This window comes from Podarcis muralis, chromosome 4 (assembly GCF_964188315.1).
Source record: "Podarcis muralis chromosome 4, rPodMur119.hap1.1, whole genome shotgun sequence".
NCBI lineage: Eukaryota > Metazoa > Chordata > Lepidosauria > Squamata > Lacertidae > Podarcis > Podarcis muralis.
The window spans coordinates 84,701,104-84,714,370 of record NC_135658.1 but is presented as its reverse complement, the minus strand read 5'-3'; the positions used below and the strand labels follow the sequence as shown (position 1 = coordinate 84,714,370).

General features: G+C 44.1%; 1 protein-coding gene across 1 annotated transcript in view; it reads right to left on the bottom strand.

Annotated features, from left to right (window-relative positions):
• Window positions 1–12,972, bottom strand: part of DOCK9 (dedicator of cytokinesis 9) — a 135,962-nt gene extending 122,990 nt beyond the window's left edge. The window contains exons 1-2 of the mRNA XM_077927702.1: window positions 12,816–12,972; window positions 10,824–10,902 (exon numbers count right to left, since the gene is read on the bottom strand). The gene's annotated coding sequence lies outside the window, so the exon portion shown is untranslated. The remainder of the gene's footprint in view (window positions 1–10,823; window positions 10,903–12,815) is intronic.
• Between the last annotated feature and the right edge of the window lie 295 nt (window positions 12,973–13,267).

The window sequence follows — 13,267 nt, the reverse complement described above, 5'->3', positions numbered from 1 at the left end:
TGTCCCCCGACTTGGTTAGAAGGCTGGCGGGGGGGGGAGAAGCCTGCCCCTCCCTATCGCCAGCCCCGCAAACTCGGGGGACAGTGGGAGGCGCAGCGCGCCTTTCCTGCTGTCCCCCGACTTGGTTAGAAGGCTGGCGGGGGGGAGAAGCCTGCTCCTCCCCATCGCCAGCCCTGCAAACTCGGGGGACAGCGGGAGGCGCAGCGCGCCTTTTCTGCTGTCCCCTGACTTGGTTAGAAGGCTGGCGGGGGGGAGAAGCCTGCTCCTCCCCATCGCCAGCCCCGCAAACTCGGGGGACAGTGGGAGGCGCAGCGCGCCTTTCCCGCTGTCCCCCGACTTGGATAGAAGGCTGGCGGAGGGCTTTCCCCTCCTCCAGCCCCGCAAGCTCCCAGAGCGATGCCAAAGCTGCACGCAGCTTCGGCACGGCTCTGGGTCCCGTTCTGGGGGCTGGGGGAGGGGGAAGCCCGAGCTTCCCCCGCCCCAGCCCCGTGCCTGGTGGGGGGGAAAATAATTTTTTCCCCTTTATTTCACCCCCCAAAATCTAGGTGCGTCCTATGGGCCGGTGCGTCCTATAGGGCGAAAAATACGGTATGATATAGGATCAGAGGTTGCATTCATAAATTATAACACAGAAAGGAGGTAAATGGCAAGTTGGAAAGGCAACTTAGCTAAAACAGAAATGTGCAGATAGACCTACATACATTTAAGCTTGGGGTAGCTTAAGGGATGGCATGGTAGCAGCAACCTGAATTAGGTTTCAGTGTTAAAGCTGGCTTTTCCTAACATAAATGCTAAAAATCACCTCCAAAGCAATTCTGAGTAACAGATATGGGAGCCACTACTACATCTTCTCGACCAGGTGCAATTAATTTTTATTGGCCCAAGGGCCACATTCACTCTTGGCCAACCCTCCAGGGGCCACATTCCTATGCAGGATGTGGGTACCCCACCTCACTTGCACAAGCACACACAGAGAGGAATTGTGCACACAGCCCCCCCCTCCCACCCCGCTGATCCATACAGATCAGTTAAGATACGGGGTAATTGCCTTCTCTTCACTTCTCAAATGATCCATCTGATGAGTAGGAAGGAAACAATTTGCATCCTCACCAGGACTGGCGAGACAGGTTTAAAACACTCTGTCCACCCCAGTGCTGTGTCTACTTTTAATATTTTCCCCACGTTCCTCCCTTGCTGCCAAAATGGATGGTGTGGGGGTGGAGGCAGAAAAATTCGCTTGGGGAGCTACGTCAGACCCAGAGGCTGCTCAAGCTTTCTGCTCAAGACTTTTAACATTGTGTTAACGACAAAAAACTGATTGTTTTTGTAAAAAGGTAAAGGGACCCCTGACCATTAGGTCCAGTCGTGACCAACTCTGGGGTTACGGCGCTCATCTCACTTTATTGGCCGAGGGACCTGGCGTACAGCTTCCGGGTCATGTGACCAGCATGACTAAGCCGCTTCTGGCGAACCAGAGCAGCACACGGAAACGCCATTTACCTTCCCGCCGGAGAGGTACCTATTTATCTACTTGCACTTTGGCGTACTTTCGAACTGCTAGGTTGGCAGCAGCAGGGACCAAGCAACGGGAGCTCACCCTGTCGCGGGGATTTGAACCGCCAACCTTCTGATCGGCAAGTCCTAGGCTCTGTGGTTTAACCCACAGGGCCACCCGCGTCCCTGATTGTTATTGTGGTACTAGCCAAAATTTTCTTTGTTGGGAAGGAGCATCCCACAGCTGGTCCTACTCACTCCCCAATTGTGGTTCTACAGCTGATGAATAATCTTTTATTTGTTTTTCTCCCCATTCTCACCTTAAAACCTTTGTTGCGTAGCATTCCTCCGGCATGTGAGAGCTTGCCCTCAGTTTCATGTAGTCCATGTGGTTAAACAGATTCCACATCTTTGCAGTTATTCTGATGTTATGTATTCAAGCCTATTTACTGCCTAGCATATATTGCATCATATGTGTCATGCAGCCTAAATGTAACATCTTCAAGGGAAAAAACTTTTTAATTATTTGGGAGCGTGTCATTTTAGACTAAATCTTCTTCCATCTTTCAGGGGCAAATGTTATGTGAACTAGATCATATGACAAATAATGTGCCATGATGAGATTCCCAGGAATGTTAGTAACTTTTGCAGCAATTCAGTCCCATCTGACTCTTAGGAATGATGTATCTTTCTCATAATTCACCAGCAGCTGAATTACTGAGATAGCTTAATGCATCTGGGAATCTTAGCATATAATAATAATAAATCCTTATTTTAGTGGGATTGGATTGGATGAAAATAATATGGCCTTTTTGCTTGTAATTCAAAATGTTTAGATCATATATATTTTAATAATCACTCCATATAAATATGTAAACAGTGCTTAAGGAACTGGATTATGCTGCTCCTTTTAGGCCCTGTTATATAAACTGATAGAGGGATGCGGGTGGCACTGTGGGTTAAACCACAGAGCCTAGGACTTGCCGATCAGAAGGTCGGCGGTTCAAATCCCCGCCGTTTACCTTCCCGCTGGGAAACTGATAACAGGTTCACACAGCTCAGACTTTGAATCCTGCCTGGCCACCACCAGAGTCTGACACAAAGGACTCCTGATCGTCTCATAAAAAGTTGTTAAGTTTCTATAGTTAACTATATGTAAATATATTTCTAATTTGGGCTACACTGGGTAGAGAAGTTAGAAGCATCATTTACTGCATGACTGATGTACGTGCATTTAATAAACCAACCATCACATTAAAAGAAATAAAATACTGCAGTCCTCTTGGCACACAAACAGAAAAGGAAGCTCAGGTGTACTTATTTATATTTATGGATGGAGACAGAGTGACTAATTGGCAAGGCCATTCTTGTGTCACAGGATTTCCTGATTCCTCAACTCCGTGCACATTCTTCCATATCAAGCATCCTCCCAATTGCTCAATTATACATAGTCACACCTTTGATAATTACAGTATTCAAATCAGCAATATTACAACTGCAATATTGCATTCAGAAAAATGAACGTAGGAAATCAATTGGAGATTTGCAAGGCATGACTGGACCAGGGCCAGAATTTCTGCAGGGCATTGCTCATATAAAGGAAGTTGCCCAATGCCAAGGCTCCTTGGCACTTAAGCTGAACTGCTTATGATCTCTTTGTCCTATTTCTCTATTCCAATCATCCATTGCTTCCCAATAGGTAGCAGAAGACATCTATTTACAGTGGTACCTCGCAAGACGAATGCCTCACAAGACGGAAAACTCGCAAGACGAAAGGGTTTTTTGTTTTTTGAGCTGCTTCGCAAGACGATTTTCCCTATGGGCTTGCTTCGCAAGACGGAAACGTCTTGCAAGTTTGTTTCCTTTTTCTTAACACCGTTAATACATTTGCGACTTGACTTCGAGGAGCAACTCATAGCACGCGGTGTGGTAGCCTTTTTTGAGGTTTTTGAAGACTTTGGTGATTTTTGAAGCTTTTCCAAAACTTTTCCGACACCGTGCTTCGCAAGACGAAAAAAATCGCAAGACGACAAAACTCGCGGAACGAATTAATTTCGTCTTGCGAGGCACCACTGTGTTCCTGCCACAACAAGCTATATCTTACATGTAGTCCCACATGGGGCTCCCAGCAGTCTCCTCTCCCAATTTCTGAACATATCTATGCCTGCTTTGCTTCAGCAATGTTGTGGCATCAGGTGCCAAAGATCCCAGCTTCAGTTCCCAATTTCTTCAGGTAGGGCTGGAAAAGACCCCTGCCTGAGCTAAATGGACCAGTACTGTACTCTGAATTGGTATAAGGCAGCTTCCTATGTATGTCAGAACGTTTACTTCTTGCCTGAGAATTATGAAGTGAATGTAGCTGAAAATATATTTGATAACAACTCATATTAAAACCATGTCTCTCTTACAGATAACTCATATTAAAACCTTGTTTCTCTTACAAGTAACATGGAGATGACAGTTTTCAGAAAGTTTGTGACCTTTTCTGTATACTATGCTTCTTAACATATGGGAATATAGGATGCAATCTTATACTTAGGCAGACCATTGGTCCATCGAGCTCAGTATTGTGATTCAAGGACCCGTCCCCCGCTTGGGAATAATAATGACACGTGGACACAGGATGTAAGGTTAATGGGCTAGAAAAGGCCACAACTTTATTGATTACAGCATGTGAGAAGGTATTGGCTTAGGCATTGGACAACAGCAAAGCTGACTCCACCCACTCGGAGAGGAGTGAGTCTGTTGAAGGGTTAACCACCAGTAGGGGGAGCCTGTTGATGCAAATACAACTATAAGCTCTCCCCTGATGTCACCGGGGGTTGTGCCACGGCCCCCCACCACACAGGGCATCGGACAGGATCCACGACTGCCAGATTCCTTTAACGGAATACCCATAAGTGAAGGGTTAGGCGATGGCCACACCTTGCCCTTCCATACACCAACAACACATTCCAATGCCTAACCGCCAAATACAAAGAGAGTTGTGTCGTTCACTACTAGGTAGGCGAAAGAAACCAAGAGGCCAGTGCCAATTTGCCAATTGGAAAAAACTCCTACCAGGCCCCCTGGGCAACCAGGGCGACCAACCATGGGTCCATAGCAAAGTCCGGAGAGAAGCTACGCTCTAAAGGGAGTGGTGGGTGGGAGACTCGTGGAAATTGGTGGTGCAATGGCGGGGAGAGCTGGCACGGCCGGATTTGAGTGGCTAGACCAAACACCCCGCGGTGTCACCCGATTGGGTGCCGAACCAGGAGGCGTGGTGCGCCAGCGATGATGGAAGGGCAGGGGGCTGGGCCCCCTGCATGACGCAGGAATCGGCTCCCGCTCACAACCCCTCCCCTCCAGAAGGAGGAGAGGCTTTGTCTACAGTGGCTGGCAGCGGCTTTCCAGGAAACAGTCCTAGCTCTACCTGGATATGCCAAAGATTGAATCTAGGACCTTCTGCATGCAAAGCAGATGCTCTACCACTGAACTATGGCTCTTTCCTTAACCCAGGGGATGAAGGGAATTGTAGTTCAGCAACACCTGGAGGGTCAGAGGTTCCCCACGCCTTCTGTTACCCATAAACCCATGTGATCACGCCCATTTACTCAGAAGTAGCATCCAATGAATTCAATTAAGAATTCAATAAGGAATGCAGCCAAATAATTTTGTAGTCCTTCAAAAATTCTTTTTGTGCAGCCTGTTTTGTCCTGTCACTTTAATAATATACTAGCTATGTTTTACCACCAAGTCCACAGGGGAGCTTTCCATCCATGCATTCTTGAAAGGTTGCTACCAGAAAGGCTCTCATTCATTCCACTAAACTAAAACAGCAGAAGAATCGAGTGATATTAATAGAAGTGTGCTTGCACAGGTGGACAAGTACAATGGAGAAATAATGTGAAATATGGCCATAATTATTAACATGGATAAACTTGTACACATTATTCATTCTCTGAGCCAAGAATAATAAATATAGTTCAACGCAACTGCAATGAACTCACACCTATTATAAAAAAGGATCCATTTATATAAAGGGGTAAGTATTTATAGGTTTGGACTTGGAAGCAGGCCCAGATTTCTGAGCTTATTTAAATTAGTACAGCTCTAATTAAGAAGTGATGCCACTTTAAATGAACTGAGCACCCTGAAACATGTTATCATTAAGCAGTTTTGAAGTTTCGGAGTGAGTGAGTTTAATGTCATTTTTATTGTAACTAAATTTGGTTTGCCATTCTGATTATTTTATTTTCTCTTTCCTTTTCTGTCAATAAGTCGAACACAATCTGTGGGAAAACACTTGGGATTTGATATGTCATCCTGGCCTTGAGCTGTTCATTAAGAAGCATTGATTAGATTAGATTAGCTCTGTAGGTACAAGCATATACACCTAGACTACGTAGTAAAATGTGAAAGCAAAAACAAAAAGTTACAGAGATCTATTTACTTAAGATTACTGTTCCTCTCGAACTGCTTTATCAGCAGCTGAGATTTCCTAAGCCTGCTACAGACCCTGATGCTGGAGACCTAAGTGTAACAAGCTATGATTCAGCTATCCAAGTAGGCTTGCTAAAATGTACAGTATAACACTGAATCAGATAAATGCTGGAGATGCAATGAGGTCGAGGGTATGTTCTTTCATATGTGGTGGACCTGTAAAAGGGTAAAAGAGTATTGGGAAATAATTTATAATGAATTGGAAAAAAAAGTTTTAAAGCACTTTCCCCAAAAAACCAGAGTCCTTTTTGTTGGGGATAATTCAGATGGGAATTCCCAGGTGTCAAAAAAGGTTATTTATGTATGCCACTACGGTGGCCCGTGTTTTGTTGGCCCAAAAATGGAAAACAAGTGAGGTTCCAACCAAAGAATAATGGTAACTCAAACTGTTGGAATATGTGCAGCTTGTAACTTATAGAATAAGAGAACAAGAAGAACATTCATTTAAAGAAGATTGGAAAATGTTTATTGAATATATGGTGGAAAATTGTGTACACTTGAAAACGTTGGCAGCATTAATTAAACAGTGTAAATAAGTTTTGGTGGAAGTAATAATGGTTTAGTTTATATAAAATATGCAGGGATTTATGCTATGCAAAATGAACCATGGAAAGAGAAGAAAGGAAGTCACTGATATTTTAAGGTTGTTTAAATGAATAGGCCCCACCCAGTGTGGTTATGACTTCCAGGCACACTTGCAGTTTGGCATTATTGGCTGCTAGCTGGTAAGCTACTTCTGGAGATCCACCAGCCTGCAAAAATTGGGTGGAGCAAGCTATCTGGTTCTGTTTGCAGTAGGAACCCATAGGGCAAGATGGCAACACTTCAAGAAAGCAAGGCAGCTGGAGCTTTGGCACCGTTCATAGCTCCAATAAAGGTAGAAATTGCCGGAGGCTTCATAATTCCCTCAATCCCTCAGCCCAGATTAGTCCTCCTAGGCTCCACCTTTAGAGCATAGTTTCTTAAAGGGGCAACTCCCTGCCTTGCAGAAGAGCACTTCGTAGTCTCGCTGGCTTCTTGCCTAGTATGCTCCTTGTGTTTCTGGACAGGTGTTGTGGAGCAGAAGGTGCTTGGCTCTTTGGGTGAATCACATCTGGGGAGTGTCTGTCTCAGAATCCACAGGGCTCATGGCCATCAGCCTAAGGCTTGGTATCAATAACCCAGCTGTATTTTTCATAAGATTGTACAGTGACCACAAACTCCTCTTTCTCCACCTCAGCCTTGGCTCTTTTTCAAGGGCAGGGCTGCTGCCACACTCAGCAAACAGAAAGTCTACAGCTTTGAGTACTTTATTCTAAACGTCATGCCTATCTTGAACAGCAGGTTTTCCCAACTTTGTACATTGCCTTCTGATTTCATACTCAGTGATATGAAGGCCAGTCACCCTACTGGAATCAAAGGAATTCCTTCCATGTTATAAATTGCATCAGTGTTTAGCTTAAATGTGAGGAAATAATCTCTCTCTCCAGTAAGATATAAATATTCATTCTGTGTGCATAGTATAATTGGCACCAGCTTATCACAGTGATCTTCACCCACACATTTTTTTTGTAAACCAGCCTAGCTTTCTTCTGTTTTTTCAGTCTGATTTAAGGCACAGCAATTTGCGTAACTTCAGACTTGGCAATATCGCTCCCCTCATCTCCTCCTACACTCCCCCTCACACCTTGCCAACTCCCTACATTCCATCACCCTAAGTTTCTCATGATTACGCCCTTTGTCTCTTTTCCCATTCTTTGCCTCATGCCTCATTTCATTTAACCGCTTTATATTCAGCACAAGCACAACAACTTTCATAATCACTAAATATCATTTCCCCCTTCATTGAAAAAAATCCTGCTAAATAAGCATCTGGTCCATGAATCATATGCCAGTTATAATAAGCCATCTCTCAACTGAGTTTGACAAGCAGTATAGTAATTTTGCATGCAGATAAATATCCAATACAAAAACAGTGCAGGCATCTTGAATCTCTTCATTTGATGCCCTTTGCTTTTTTAGCACTTCCCCCTTGTGCGGTGCTTGAGCCTGCAGGATAGTTTCAAAGGGAGTCTCACAAAACATGGTGGCCAGGCTCAATGTGGACTTAATGGCCTTACCCTTTAGATGGAAAAATGATACATCTTTACATACACCTGAAGCAATTGATGGCTGCTGCTTCATGTATAGCAGAGGGGAGAGCATTCCACAATACAAGCACAACAGCTAGAAAGGCCTGTTTTCTGGGACATCGCCCAATGACATTCTGGAGAGTGCAGAATCACGAGGAGACTATTCCGCAGATGATCTAAGTGAACTTACAGAGGGGAAGGTACTCCTCCAGGTAACATGGTCCCAAGTTGCTCATGGCTTTATGCGTTTACACAAGACCTTGCACATAGCCCAACAGCTGATTGGAAGCCAGTGCAGTTCCTTCAACACAGGTGCAATATGTGCATTTCCAGGTGTTCTGCTCAGTAGCCTGGCCACAGCACTCTGCTCCAACTATGGACGTAGGCCTGGCCAGGATGGCTTTCCTGTTATACTTTCTGGGCTCAATGAGGCATCTGACCTTCACCTGAGCCTACTCCAGCTGAGGCAGCCATTTCACGCCACTTCATGGGTGGGGTGGCCTTGCCTGAGGTTATTATGGGCATGCACACTGGTATCTGCTTACCTGTAAGCACACACTTAAAATATATATATATATACAACTTTCTCAATCTAGCAAATTTGCACAAAACAGCAGCCGTGTGTGTGTGTATGTATTGCTCCAAGCCAGGAAAGTTGAGATCCATGGGTTTTTATTTAAGTGTGCACATACACCTTTTGTTATCTACAATGCTTGCACAAAAACGAAGTCCAAAAATAAAAATAAGCAATGCATCACTCAAAACTTAGTAAGGATTTGCTAGTTCCTAGGAACAATTATTCTGTACACCATGCAGTGAGTAGATGGGTCTACTTTGTCCAAGCATCTGTACCCAGAATTTAAAGTAGACATTTAATAACAAGCAAGAATTTCCTCTTAGGCCCACACAGCAGAACTGGTTTTACCAGAGCTCAGCCTCCAGAAAAGTATAGAGTGACAACAAACTGAGTGTGCCTTCCCCTTCCTGCACATCTGTAGGCACCCTTAAGGTAATTGGAATGTTCCTATTAGGATGCAACTTGAAAACTACCTGTTCCAAAAAAAACCGGTGCAGGTCCTTTTTATTCCAAGTACGGTAGTTTGCCTAGTCATAATCCCTGAAGGCAGAAAAGGAGCAACTACTTCTGCATACACATATTATTAAAGGAATCCCAAACACATTTACTTGAGAGTAAGCCCCATTGGGACTTGTTAATTGCTCCACAAGCATAACAGGATGGGGCAGCAAGATTATCTTTAAGACATCAAGAGCTAAGTAGCATAGATTTATTTATGCGTAATTTCAGTTTCCATATCCTAAAAGCTGTTGGTAATTTGGCTTCTAGGTCAGTTCAGCAGGTTAGCGGTATCCTACCACACGAATGAGATAAAATACATTCTTGTTAGCGGCAGTACTGGTAGAGTGGAAGACAGGGAAGTCAACAGTAGGTGGCGCCAGGGTCAACTAATTCCACCTTTGCTCCCATTCTCTTCCAGCTGAGTTCCAGAATTTTAAGGAGGAGAAAGCTGACTCCCCTGAGGGCTGACTGGTTCTCAAAGGAACGTATTAAAAAGTATGCTATGTTGTGTATAAAAAGAAGACTGGGCTCTGCTGCTAAGTTCTTCAACTGTGTCATACATATATTGTGCTTAAGTCCCTGCTCTTTTATAGATGGTTGTTAAAATATACAGGATTCATGCAACACTCATTATTTAATTTGAGATCCACCTTACAAAAAATAATAATGACTTCATTCAAAGCTTATTTGTAATGCATTTATCATAAAATGCTTAAACTTTCTTAGGAGTCTGACGCAGACATTATAGACTTGAATGTAGTTTCTTACTAGACTACTCCAACTGTGTATTTTGAGAGGTATAAAGCTTATTTTAAATTGTTCTAATATGTGGAGGCTGAGAGGTGAGCTGAATTGTTGTTTGTTTGTTGTTACTACTACTACTGAGTTGCCTTGCCTTTGCATGAAGTCTTGGGTTTACAATTTTGGGAGAGGGGAGACTGCGGCACTGGAGAGAGGGCAGACTGGTGAGGCCCCCTAGACTTAGAGGCCTGAGTTGCCCTGCCCTCACATGAAGTCTTGGGTTTGCAATTTGGGGGGGGGGGACTGCCCGCTGGGGAGCAGGAGGTCTGGCGAGCCCCCCTAGATTTAGAGGCCCTAGGCTTCAGCCTACTTTTTAAAAAAAGGAGCCCTGACCATTAGGTCCAGTCGTGGACAACTCTGGGGTTGCGGCGCTCATCTCGCTTTACTGGCTGAGGGAGCCGGTGTAAAGCTTCCGGGTCATGTGGCCAGCATGACTAAGCCATTTCTGGTGAACCAGAGCAGTGCACGGAAACGCCGTTTACCTTCCTGCTGGAGCGGTACCTATTTATCTACTTGCACTTTGAAGTGCTTTCGAACTGCTAGGTGGGCAGGAGCTGAACAACAGGAGCTCACCCCGTCGTGGGGATTCAAACCACCGACCTTCTGATTGGCAAGCCCGCTTAGCCTACTTAGCCTATACATAAATCCGGCACTGTCCAAAACAGCCTTTCAGAATCAGCAATGCTATCCCAGACTAAATGATTCAAGGACTGTAGTAGCCACAATCACATGGTGGCATTATGCAACCCTGTTAGAAACAAGCCACCCATTCAAATAGTGCAGTAAGACCTGCACCAGCAGTTGACAATTCCAGGAGGATGAACAGCCTTACCATCATTGCCTTCCTGAACATTTACCTTTTTCTGTTGTCAGCTTTCTCTGGAGAGATGTGGAGCGAGCTGTATATCATCTATCCCTCCTTTCTGAACCAGGCTCCTAAAAACCAGTACCAGAAACTTTTTTGTTGGTTAACTCTTGTTTTGTATTTTATGTTCTTAAGATAATAATAAGATAATAATTTTATTATGTTATGTCCTGCCCATAAATAACGAAAGTCTTTAAGGAGTGAAATTTGCGTCTTGACTCTCTGTGTAACACAATTACCATGAGCAGAACCGGATCTTCACTGCTGCAATTATACAAGTGTCAAAAGCAGGGCAAGAGGCCACTGTGAAGCCTCATCCGCTTGCTCCATTGTACTGAGAAGTACCAGCTTTTGTTTCCAGAATGCCTCTGAACAGCTATTCACAAACATCTGCAGCCGTGTCATGAAACTGCCAGTTGATTGTGTCACTGGACCGGGGAATTGTTTTGATGCTATACTCAGCAGCAGACATCAATTGTTAACAATAATTGTATTAAAGCTTAGGGCTGCTTCCCTTTGGTATCCCAACAATAAACAAAAACTTTTGTATGCCTTATGCACCTCCAAGAACAGCCTCTAGAGGGAGATATTTGTGATACTAGAGTGTGTTCTGGAAGCCAGGGAATCATGGGTTGGTGAGGAGTTATTTTGAAGGCAGGGCATGTGATTGTAACAGACAGAGTTGCCTTCTCCCTTGTTGATCTGTAAAAGTTGTTTTCATAAACTGGATCACTGTCGTATGTATGGAATAATGTGGCTGCCTGTAACTGGAGTACGCCGTAAAGCAGGGTGGCAAGATAAAAGTCAAGGCTCAGCACTTTTAAATCAGACCCTCCAAGTGTACTTATTTTCCAGGGATGTCCCTGATTTAGAGAAGCTGTCCTGGTTTCTGATTTGATCTTTGAATGTCCCACTTTTTGTTAGGCTGTCCCTATTTAAATTGGGAAAAGGGTATGATGTTATCCGACCCCCAAGCCGTCTGAAGGCAATCCTGCATAGGGAAATTTTTTTAATGTTTGATGTTTTATTGTGTTTTTATATATGTTGGAAGCTGCCCAGAGTGGCCGGGGCAACCCAGTAAGATGTGTGGGATATAAATAGTAAAATTATTGTTATGGAATGGGACGTCCCTATTTCCATCAGAGAAATTTGGAGGGTATGTTAATAGTTGTGCCAAAGAGGAATTTGAGGTGTGGCTTGCACACTCTTTTTCACCTGATCACCCAGCTACAATATTTTATTATATTTTATTGGAAGTATGCCCAGCTCACCTCTTTAGAAGCACTTCTGGGTTAAGACTGCAATTCTTTGTATACCTCCTACAAAGTATGAGCCACAAATTTCAAGAGTAGCATATCTGGAAACATTTATATTGAAAAGCATCTTTTTGTACTTTGTCGTGCTGTCCACGTGGAGGGAATTCCATAATTTAACTAGATCCTAAGGACATAAGAAAATCCCTGCTGGGTAACACCAAAGTCTCACCTAGCTCAGCATCCTCTTATCAGTGGCTAACCAGATGCCTATGGGATGCCCCCAAGCATGAATTCCCATTCATCATGATGGAAATAAAATAAAAAGACTTCTTCACACTAGTTCCAGGAAGTTCAGAAAACATTCAGCACTTTGCTGCTATTATGGCTAATGACAGGGCCTCATTTATGCAGCAGCTCCATGTTTTAAGGCTTTAAGGGAAAGCAGTAGGAGGCAGTGGATTATGGGAGTTGGAGGGAAGGTATGACGAGTTAGGTTTAGAACATTCAAGAAGATTATTAGCTCAGAATATGCTCTCCCACTGTTAAAACACCCATCGAAACTCAAGTATATCCTTACTGTTATTTATGATAAACTAGCTATTACACCCCAACCCATGGCCTTATTGTGTGGGAGTAGAAATACGCTGGAATTGTGTGGGAAATACGTTTGGAGGTTACTAAGCACCATTACTTTTTTTTTTTAGAACTTCTGAAAATATGGTACCTACCTCCACCCAAGTCCAAAGGTTACTGCTTTGACAAATAAATGCAGCCATATCCTCTTAATGCGTACCTAGAAGAAAATATTTAAGAGCTTAATGTGCTTACTTCCAATTAAATGTGCATAGGATCACTGCTTTTGTTATTTTACTCAGTCCAAACAGGTAAATTGCTACTATAATACATAAAAAGGTAAAAGTAAAGCTACCCCTGCCCTTTCGGGCCAGTCTTGACAGACTCTGGGGTTGTGCGCCCATCTCACTTAAGAGGCCAGGGGCCAGCGCTGTCCAGAGACACTTCCGGGTCACATGGCCAGCGTGACATCGCTGCTCTGGCGAGCCAGAGCCGCACACGGAAACGCCATTTACCTTCCCGCTAGTAAGCGGTCCCTATTTATCTACTTGCACTCGGGGGTGCTTTCGAACTGCTAGGTTGGCAGGCGCTGGGACCGAACAACGGG